The sequence below is a fragment of the Rattus norvegicus genome, chromosome 11 (assembly GCF_036323735.1).
Source record: "Rattus norvegicus strain BN/NHsdMcwi chromosome 11, GRCr8, whole genome shotgun sequence".
In the NCBI taxonomy this organism is placed as follows: Eukaryota; Metazoa; Chordata; class Mammalia; order Rodentia; family Muridae; genus Rattus; species Rattus norvegicus.
Genome location: NC_086029.1, coordinates 55,294,094 through 55,302,820, shown reverse-complemented (window position 1 = coordinate 55,302,820; position 8,727 = coordinate 55,294,094). Strand labels below are relative to the sequence as shown.

The 8,727-nt window shown below is 38.5% G+C and overlaps 1 pseudogene; it reads right to left on the bottom strand.

Annotated features, from left to right (window-relative positions):
- Positions 1-6,320: 6,320 nt before the first annotated feature.
- On the bottom strand, positions 6,321-7,286 carry Or5k1-ps1 (olfactory receptor family 5 subfamily K member 1, pseudogene 1; annotated as a pseudogene).
- Positions 7,287-8,727: the final 1,441 nt, after the last annotated feature.

Here is an 8,727-nt window from a genome sequence, read left to right as displayed (position 1 = left end):
AGTCCCTGATTTTAGTGGGATTGCTTCAAGTTTCTCTCCATTTAGTTTAATGTTAGCAACTGGTTTGCTGTATATGGCTTTTACTATGTTTAGGTATGGGCCTTGAATTCCTATTCTTTCCAGGACTTTTATCATGAAGGGGTGTTGAATTTTGTCAAATGCTTTCTCAGCATCTAATGAAATGATCATGTGGTTCTGTTCTTTCAGTTTGTTTATATAATGGATCACGTTGATGGTTTTCCGTATATTAAACCATCCCTGCATGCCTGGGATGAAGCCTACTTGATCATGGTGGATGATTGTTTTGATGTGCTCTTGAATTCGGTTTGCCAGAATTTTATTGAGTATTTTTGCGTCGATATTCATAAGGGAAATTGGTCTGAAGTTCTCTTTCTTTGTTGTGTCTTTGTGTGGTTTAGGTATAAGAGTAATTGTGGCTTCATAGAAGGAATTCGGTAGGGCTCCATCTGTTTCAATTTTGTGGAATAGTTTGGATAATATTGGTATGAGGTCTTCTATGAAGGTTTGATAGAATTCTGCACTAAACCCGTCTGGACCTGGGCTCTTTTTGGTTGGGAGACCTTTAATGACTGCTTCTATTTCTTTAGGAGTTATGGGGTTGTTTAACTGGTTTATCTGTTCCTGATTTAACTTCGATACCTGGTATCTGTCTAGGAAATTGTCCATTTCCTGAAGATTTTCAAATTTTGTTGAATATAGGTTTTTATAGTAAGATCTGATGATTTTTTGAATTTCCTCCGAATCTGTAGTTATGTCTCCCTTTTCATTTCTGATTTTGTTAATTTGGACACACTCTCTGTGTCCTCTCGTTAGTCTGGGTAAGGGTTTATCTATCTTGTTGATTTTCTCAAAGAACCAACTTTTGGTTCTGTTGATTCTTTCTATGGTCCTTTTTGTTTCTACTTGGTTGATTTCAGCTCTGAGTTTGATTATTTCCTGCCTTCTACTCCTCCTGGGTGTATTTGCTTCTTTTTGTTCTAGAGCTTTTAGGTGTGCTCTCAAGCTGCTGACATATGCTCTTTCCTGTTTCTTTCTGCAGGCACTCAGCGCTATGAGTTTTCCTCTTAGCACAGCTTTCATTGTGTCCCATAAGTTTGAGTATGTTGTATCTTCATTTTCATTAAATTCTAAAAAGTTTTTAATTTCTTTCTTTATTTCTTCCTTGACCAGGTTATCATTGAGTAGAGCATTGTTCAATTTCCACGTATATGTGGGCATTCTTCCCTTATTGTTATTGAAGACCAGTTTTAGGCCGTGGTGGTCCGATAGCACGCATGGGATTATTTCTATCTTTCTGTACCTGTTGAGGCCCGTTTTTTGACCAATTATATGGTCAATTTTGGAGAAAGTACCATGAGGAGCTGAGAAGAAGGTATATCCTTTTGTTGTAGGATAGAATGTTCTATAAATATCCGTTAAGTCCATTTGGCTCATGACTTCTCTTAGTCTGTCTACATCACTGTTTAATTTCTGTTTCCATGATCTGTCCATTGATGAGAGTGGGGTGTTGAAATCTCCCACTATTATTGTGTGAGGTGCAATGTGTGTTTTGAGCTTTAGTAAGGTTTCTTTTACATATGTAGGTGCCCTTGTATTTGGGGCATAGATATTTAGGATTGAGAGTTCATCTTGGTTGATTTTTTCCTTTGATGAATATGAAGTGTCCTTCCTTATCTTTTTTGATGACTTTTAGTTGGAAATTGATTTTATTTGATATTAGAATGGCTACTCCAGCTTGCTTCTTCTGACCATTTGCTTGGAAAGTTGTTTTCCAGCCTTTCACTCTGAGGTAGTGTCTGTCTTTGTCTCTGAGGTGTGTTTCCTGTAGGCAGCAGAATGCAGGGTCCTCGTTGCGTATCCAGTTTGTTAATCTATGTCTTTTTATTGGGGAGTTGAGGCCATTGATATTGAGAGATATTAAGGAATAGTGCTTATTGCTTCCCGTTATATTCATATTTGATGTGAGGTTATGTTTGTGTGCTTTCATTCTCTTTGTTTTGTTGCCAAGACGATTAGTTTCTTGCTTCTTCTAGGGTATAGCTTGCCTCCTTATGTTGGGCTTTACCATTTATTATCCTTTGTAGTGCTGGATTTGTAGAAAGATATTGTGTAAATTTGGTTTTGTCATGGAATATCTTGGTTTCTCCATCAATGTTAATTGAGAGTTTTGCTGGATACAGTAATCTGGGCTGGCATTTGTGTTCTCTTAGGGTCTGTATAACATCAGTCCAGGATCTTCTGGCCTTCATAGTTTCTGGCGAGAAGTCTGGTGTGATTCTGATAGGTCTCCCTTTATATGTTACTTGACCTTTTTCCCTTACTGCTTTTAATATTCTTTCTTTATTTTGTGCGTTTGGTGTTTTGACAATTATGTGACGGGAGGTGTTTCTTTTCTGGTCCAATCTATTTGGAGTTCTGTAGGCTTCCTGTATGTCTATGGGTATCTCTTTTTTTAGGTTAGGGAAGTTTTCTTCTATGATTTTGTTGAAGATATTTACTGGTCCTTTGAGCTGGGAGTCTTCACTCTCTTCTATACCTATTATCCTTAGGTTTGATCTTCTCATTGAGTCCTGGATTTCCTGTATGTTTTGGACCAGTAGCTTTTTCCGCTTTACATTATCTTTGACAGTTGAGTCAATGATTTCTATGGAATCTTCTGCTCCTGAGATTCTCTCTTCCATCTCTTGTATTCTGTTGGTGAAGCTTGTATCTACAGCTCCTTGTCTCTTCTTTTGGTTTTCTATATCCAGGGTTGTTTCCATGTGTTCTTTCTTGATTGCTTCTATTTCCATTTTTAATTCCTTCAACTGTTTGATTGTGTTTTCCTGGAATTCTTTCAGGGATTTTTGCGATTCCTCTCTGTAGGCTTTTACTTGTTTATTAATGTTTTCCTGTGCTTCCCTAAGTGTGTTCAGGTCTTTCCTGAAGTCCTCCAGCATCATGATCAAATATGATTTTGAAACTAGATCTTGCTTTTCTGGTGTGTTTGGATATTCCATGTTTGTTTTGGTGGGAGAATTGGGCTCCGATGATGGCATGTAGTCTTGGTTTCTGTTGCTTGGGTTCCTGCGCTTGCCTCTGGCCATCAGATTATCTCTAGTGTTACTTTGTTCTGCTATTTCTGACAGTGGCTAGACTGTCCTATAAGCCTGTGTGTCAGGAGTGCTGTAGACCTGTTTTCCTCTCTTTCAGTCAGTTATGGGGACAGAGTGTTCTGCTTTCGGGCGTGTAGTTTTTCCTCTCTACAGGACTTCAGCTGTTCCTGTGGGCCTGTGTCTTGAGTTCACCAGGCAGCTTTCTTGCAGCAGAAAATTTGGTCTTACCTGTGGTCCCGAGGCTCAGGTTTGCTCGTGGGGTGCTGTCCAGGGGCTCTCTGCAGCGGCAGCAACCAGGAAGACCTGTTCCGCCCCTTCCGGGAGCTTCAGTGCACCAGGGTTCCAGATGGTCTTTGGCTTTTTCCTCTGGCGTCCGAGATGTGTGTGCAGGGAGCAGTCTCTTCTGGTTTCCCAGGCCTGTCTGCCTCTCTGAAGGTTTAGCTCTCCCTCCCACGGGATTTGGGTGCAGAGAACTGTTTATCCGGTCTGTTTCCTTCAGGGTCCGGCGGTGTCTCCGGCAGGGGTCCTGCCGCTCCTGGGCCCTCCCCCACGGGAGCCCAGAGGCCTTATACAGTTTCCTCTTGGGCCAGGGATGTGGGCAGGGGTGAGCAGTGTTGGTGGTCTCTTCCGCTCTGCAGCCTCAGGAGTGCCCACCTCAAGTCATTGTTTTTGATAGCTGAGTAGTACTCCATTGTGTAAATGTACCACCTTTTCTGTATCCATTCCTCTGTTGAAGGGCATCTGGGTTCTTTCCAGCTTCTGGCTATTATAAATAAGGCTGCTATGAAGATAGTGGAGCACGTGTCTTTTTTATATGTTGGGGCATCTTTTGGGTATATGCCCAGGATTGGTATAGCTAAGTCCTCAGGTAGTACTATGTCCAATTTTCTGAGGAACCACCAGACTGATTTCCAGAGTGGTTATACTAGCTTACAATCCCACCAACAATGGAGGAGTGTTCCTCTTTCTCCACATCCTTGCCAGCATCTGCTGTCACCTGAGTTTTGATCTTAGCCATTCTGACTGCTGAGAGGTGGAATCTCAGGGTTGTTTTGATTTGTATTTCTCTGATGACTAAGGATGATGAAAAACTATGGAACACTTCATGAATTTGTGTGTCACATTAATTTCTTAAATGGCTATATTAATTTATATTCTTGTCAGGATAAAACACTCTTCCCGCTACATTCTTTCCAGTTCACTTTCTCTTATCTTTTCTACACCTTAAGTCCATTCTGTCCTTTTCCCCTTCCCTAGTAGATATTTGTTGACACAAAGCATCTTTAATACATTTACTTGGCCCTCACATCCTTCCCTTTGAGCTGTTTTTATTCAGTTCCATTGTCAGGTGTGTCGCAAAGCATTCATTTTCTCACTGTTGAGTTGTTTGTCTTCCTCTTCACTCTTAACTAGAATTTTATATCCATAAGTCTTTTAATTTGATTCAATTTTACTAATCTTTATCATGCATGCTTTTGCTGTCATAAGAAAATCTTTGTCTGAAGAAATGCCATTGTGTTTTCTCTCTCTCCTTCTCTGCCAGGTTTTAGGACTTACATCTAATGAGGTAACTCATTTGTATTTGTGTTTTTATACATGGCATGAGATGACCCAATTTAAACGGAATTTATGTGAATATTCAGCAGTTCCTATGCTATTTGCTGGAAGACTAGTATATCCTTACTGTATGCTCTTGGTACCTTTATCCAAAATAAATTGCTCAATAGTGCATGGGTTTATTTAGGGATACTGTTCCATATTTCGATATTTTGTGTCTATTTTTCTGTCAGCATATTTCAGATTGATCACCATAGCTTTGTTATAGTTTATGAAAAAAAGTAGGACACACATTGCTCAGATAGACATTGGATGAATCCTAAATTGCTGTGTTTAATTTCAAATGACCAAGAAAATCCTGAAATATATAAGTGAAAAATACTACATTAGTTTTCCTAGATCTTTATAGACACAAGATGTTTTACTTATTCATGAGTTTAGAGAACTAGAAACATTTTTGTTTTCCCCCTATATTTCACCCTTGGTGGCTGGGTGTATTGACTATTATATTGTGACAACTATTTCTGGGCATTTAGCTGTGACTCCAGAGCATCAAGAGAGCAGGGGGAAGGAAGAACTTTGTGTTACCTGATATGTGTCATCTATGATACAGTGTTAGTAACAAAATTACTGGCAGTTGTTCTGTTAACAAGATTGACTGATGTATTAATCACTTACACATTCCACACGGCAAGATCTCAACAAATGTGTGTTGTGATAATTGGAAAATGGTTATTTTATGATGACACATTAGTATCAATAGATTCTACTTCTACTCTATATTTTGCTATTTTTCACAAAAAGGATTTTTAAAAGATAATCCCTATTCACATTTTATTTCCCCAATACTTTTTTTGTGTGCACATATGATAGCCACAAAGTACTATTTCCACTGTTAAATCCCCCTTCCTCATCTCTCATGAGGAGGTACAGAAAATTTTGGCTTAATTATTTGACACTTCTCAAATTTTTTTATATGGTTTAATTGTCTAGAATTTTGTCTTATTGAAACTATGTACATATACATGAGAATAAAAAACATTTTAAGGCCAGCCTCTCTAAAAATTAACAATTTGAATTAGCCATTTAGTCTGAAAAGAACTTTGATATACACACATAATGTTCACCTCTGTGGCATGCATCCATTTCTATATTTAATCCATCTTCAACAGAGTAGTACTCACCTAATGTTCTTAGAAGAGTTCCCCATCTTCACCTACCAAAATTTTGTTGCTCCTGCTTTTAAGTAGCTTAATCTGGTGACATTTCACAGGTTCTAATGTCCTGTAGTTTACCCAAGTGCTCATGCTCCAAGCTATTCAAATGAGTTGATTATAAATGCTTATATGATCGAAGTTTATATTTTAGCTGCAAGTTCTTGTTGTCTTTTGGATGTTTACTGTCCCCAACATGGATAAAGGCCACGAGTCTAGCAGCAGACTGTTTGGATATTTGAATTTCAAAGTTTACTTTTCATTTTTCCTATTTTCTTTTAAGATCCATCCCAATGTGATATTTTACCTATATTTCCACCCTGCATACCGCTGCTTAAGAGAGCGTTATGGACTTTAACATTTTTGCATAAAGTTTCCAAAGCATTTCCCCTGTGTAACTTCCTTCATGTGATGCTTCTGCTGAATTGAGTTTTTACACTATAGCTGATGCTTGTCTAAAATTCCTTGAGATTATTTTTTTCTGCAGAATTTTCTGCAAGACATTCTTTACTTCTTTATTTCTCAGGCTATAAATAAATGGGTTTAGTAAGGGAACCACTATTGTAAACAAAATAGCAGCCGGTATATCTTTATCCCCTTCTTCTAGCAAATTTGGTCTAATGTACATGAAGAAAAGAGATCCCTAGAATAGTGAAACAGACAGAAAATGGGACGCACAGGTGGAGAAGGCTTTCACCCTTCCCTCTTTGGATTTCATCTGGAAAATTGTTAAAACAATGTAAAGGTAAGATACGAGCACACAGCCTATTGTGAAGACTTGGATAGAGCCTGAAAAGACAAACAGCACAAGCTCGTTGATATAGGGGTCAACACAGGAGAGTCTGTACAAAGGAAGAATATCACAATAAAAGTGGTTGATTTGATTAGACCCACAGAATGCTAGTCTAAATAATAGCCCCACATGAATCATGGAATGCAGGTTACCAGCTATGAAGGCTCCCACGGTCATCTGAAGGCAGAGTTTCTTGGACATCATGGTATGGTACTGCAGGGGGTTGCATATGGCCACATAGCGGTCATAGGCCATGGCTGCCAGAAGAAAGCAGTCTGCAGTTTCAACAGTGCACAGAAAATAAAACTGTGCCATGCACTCATAAAGAGAAATTATTCCAGTCTCAGAGAAAAAGTTCTCCAACATCTTAGGGGTAATAGCACAAGCACAACAAGAATCTATGAGAGCCAGGTGGCCCAGAAAGATGTACATTGGGGTGTGAAGAGAACGTTCTCTGGAAATCAGAATCACTAGGCCCATATTCCCTACCATGGTAATCAGATAGATGATAAAGAATACCGCAAACAGAAGGGCCTTCATTTCAGGATGGTCTGTAAATCCTGTGAGGGTAAACTTACACTTCATGGTGTGATTTTCTTTAAGCATTTCTGATTCTCTGAAACAAATAAAGTTGGGAATAAAGTACTAGTTTATTGTGTGCCTCAAACATATTTGAGTTCTCTTCGGTTCAAAGGAGGAGACACATCTTAAGTAGTACCACAACATGTCAGTTGGATTTGAGCTGCATTGCCCAATTCATGGCATAATTATTATTTCTTTGCCAGGCTAGAGATTGAACCCATTGTGTTGTATATGCTAGGTAAGTGGTTTCATCACCAAAGTACATTCCTTGGTTAAGCTACTCCTTTTACTTCTGTCTATTAAACACTGTCCCATCACATTTGCATGAAAAACTTCATATTGTGTTCACATAGATTGTATTCATTTACTTATAAATAGGACAAATATGCCTCAGGAAATTACTTTATAATTTTATAATATATCTAACATTGCTGTTTCAAACAAATTCAACATCTGTATTTGTAATAGCTAAGTATACTGTTTAGAAGACTATCATTGTTACAATATCGATAGCAGCACTATGCACGGTATCCAAGAGGTGGCAAGAATTCAGATGTGCATAGACAGATGAATGGATAGAAAGTGTATATACATAAAATGGAATATTAGTCATTCTTATAAAGGGATAAGAATAGCAACATTGCAACATAGGCAAAATTTAAGACTAAAAATAAAAGACTAAAAGGAAGGGAGACACAATGGACACGTTCCATAATTTTATTTAAGTGACATACCTACAATAGACAAATTCATAGTGAGAGTGGTGATTCTTGAGGGAACTGGGAACAGAGCTATCTGGTTTAATGAGCACCCACTTTCCGTTTGGGAAGATGGAATACTGCAGATGAGGAGTGGTCACAGCTGCACAAAATAAACGCACCTAACACCGTGCACTACACAGTTACATTGGCTACAATGGTAAATTGTGTTATGCGTAATGTACTTCAAAATTATTTTTATTTATATATGCTTAGGGATTTTCTCTTTCATAACTTTTTAATATTTAGACTGTTCTTGAAGTATATGCAAACAATAAAATTCTTCAGGTAACGGGATATCTGCAAAGTATTCTTTTTCTGAGCATTGGTATGCACAGTCATACAGGTAACACAGAGAGAAAAGCAAGAGAGACAGATTGAGACATAGAGTAGCAAGAGACCAAAAGACAGACAGACAGACACACGTATACAGGGGTTAGAGAGAGCAATGAGTGCACAGTCATACAGGTGACAGAGAAAACAAGAGAGAGATAATAAGACAAATAGTAGCAGAATACAGAAAAACAACACACAGACAGACACACAGACACACAGACACAGACACACACACACACACACACACACACACACACACACAAACACAGAGATGAGAGGGAGCAGTGAAGCACAAAGAATAGCAAGAGATAGTGCGAGAAAAGACAGACAAAGAAAGACACACAGAGAAAGGTGAAAGGGAGGAGTGGAGA